We start from the raw sequence: 2,794 nt of genomic DNA on the forward strand, positions 1-2,794 counted from the left end.
ATAAAATGAAAAATAATAATTAATTAATAATAATGAAATAAATAGAAAAATTAAAAAAGAAACACACACACACACAGAGAAATTGAATGAAATAGAAGTAAGAAGATTTGTTAATTTTCTACGAACACTCAAGTAAGAAACGTTAAACGTGTAGCTCTTAATTCGCTGGAATTAATGAGCAATCAATATGCGTCGTGAATAAAACGCAACCGCGCGAGATATCGGTTCTTCGATGCATTCGCATAATCGTTATTCACTCAACACGCGAAGGAGAGGAACGTTCATCGATGAATAAAAGATGTTGCGAAATTAATTAAACGCTACGTCGTCCTCGTCGTCGTCTTCGTCGTCGTTCCTTTTATCCTCCGTTTAAGAGACAGAGAGAGAGAGAGAAAGAAAGAAAAAAAAATAGAAAAATGAACGAGAGATTGGAAAGAGGAAAAAAAAATATATAAAGATAGTATGTGTGAGAGAAAGAGAGAGAAAAAAAAAAATCAGTTTGAAAAAGTAGTCAATTTATCGTTCTCATTAACCCTAATCGATACAACCAACAACGAAATTCCTTTTCTGTTAAAAAGTACTCGAATCTTTTACCCCATCGTGTTAAAGAACAAAAAAAAAAGAATAATAAATAAAATATATTCACGTTGAAATCACACACAGAGACACGAATAATAATGATGACGTGACCTTCTTTAACCAAAAATGTAAAAGGGAGTTAAGTATTATAATATAGTAGACAACCTTGATGTCAGAAACGATGACTCACATAAAAGTCTTTTAATATTACAATAAAATATATTTATAAATAATCTTTCTATACAACAATACCACACTTTTTAAGAATTATTATTACATATCGAAATTTTTGATTAATTTATTTCGAAACAAAAGAATTCGGAATGAATAGAAGGTTAAAAAATGAATGAAGGTAGGTAGGATAGAAGATTCACCTTTTTAAATGTTTTCACAAGGTTTTCTAGAAAAGTACCTAATCTTTTCAATAGTAGGGTGAAGGGGGGGAAGGGTAGTCCTTTTAAAAGTTGAAATGGGGTAAAATATACTGTGAAATTGATGGTTACCACCAAATGGGCTGACATCGAATCTGAAATGATTCCCCATTACTTGACGATATTTTCTTTTTCTTTTTCTTTTTCTTTTTCTTTTTCTTCTTTATTTTTCCGTCTTATTTTAACTCGAAAAGAAACGTACCACCCCACCCGTGCTTGCTTTCATTTTACGACTCCATTCTTATTTGCAAGTCACCATCTTTTTTTTTCTCTCTTTTATTTTTCTTCCTACACCCCCGCCAACCCGTTTCCACCCTTCTCTTGAATTTTATATCTTTCGGCTCATAAACAAAGGAAGAAGAAATCTCTGAACGTACGTGAATCGTATCCAACTCGCGCGTGATGACTTTTGTTTTTTTTTTCTTTTTTTTTTTTTGTTCTCTTATTTTCTTATTATACTTCTCTCGTTCGGTGTTGGAAATAAAATAATACGACGAAAAAAAAAATCTAACAAAAATATGTGACGAATATAAATATATTGGACAATAAATATGATTCTAATAAATATATGAAATAATAAATAATTAATATTGTATATAAAAGAAAGATATGATTAAATCAATTTAATAAACAGATAGAATTGTTAATAAAAAAAAGAACACGTTAGAGATGAATTGAAAAAATTAATCTATCTAATTTTTACGTTAAAAAATGCAACAACATTTGAATTTTATTATCACTCTTACTTAATCTTTCTAAATTTTAAAAATGCAACAACAATATCCAATCGTAACTATTGATTTTATTATCACTGTTACTTTATCTATCCATTTTTTTTTTTTCAAAACAACCACGATAAAAATAGCTTGCAATTTTTCTTCTTCTTTATATTTCCTTCTAATAATTTTGGTCTCTTTTTTTTCCCCTATCATTCATTTTCCCCTATTTTAAAATTATTATCGTTTCACCACCACCAACGTAGAAATAATTTTCAATCGCAAGATTTCCGATAGTATCCTTCACAGCATTTATCTTCTCGAACATTATCACCACTATTACTAATACTACTACTACTACTACTATTACAACAATGTGATGGTGATGGTGACAAAGACAACGTTTTAACGTTCAATCCTATGACATTCGTTTATAAAAAAAAAAACATAATGCTCGCGAATCAATGAGATGATAAAACTCAAATTGTAATTCATACATTCATTCATTTATATATTCATTTGATTATTATTGTCAAGAATGATGACAAGGAAGATAAATTGTTAGAAAGAGAGAGAGAGAGAAGGAAACATAATCGATAATGAGACTGACAAGGTGTGTGTGTTTTTTTTGGGTTCTTTATGATTTTGAATAATAGGTATTTCGTTTGGTTTCCAAATGCAAGAGGATAATTATCAAGCGTACACGATTTAACCCTTTTTGAAACTGGATAATTGGGACCTTAATGAGAATGTTCAACAGAGAGAGAATGAGAGAGAGAGAGAGAGAGAGATTACCTGTTTCCAATTAATTTATAATTCCTATTAAAATTTTACCTGTTTTTTGTTTTTATTCTACAAATAATTAATATAATATTTTTTCATAAATCAAATTTATAGATTTAACGAAACGGATTTGATTGAATAAAATCTAATATACAATGGAAATTTATTTTAAATAGAAAGAATGAAAATAAATGAATATTTATTAACAAAATTAGTTTTGTCAATTATTATAATATATCGAATGATTTATTAACATATCTATATTTACATATACATTTATCGAAT

Source organism: Polistes canadensis, unplaced genomic scaffold (genome assembly GCF_001313835.1).
Source record: "Polistes canadensis isolate GaletaPanama2010 unplaced genomic scaffold, ASM131383v1 scaffold_123, whole genome shotgun sequence".
In the NCBI taxonomy this organism is placed as follows: Eukaryota; Metazoa; Arthropoda; class Insecta; order Hymenoptera; family Vespidae; genus Polistes; species Polistes canadensis.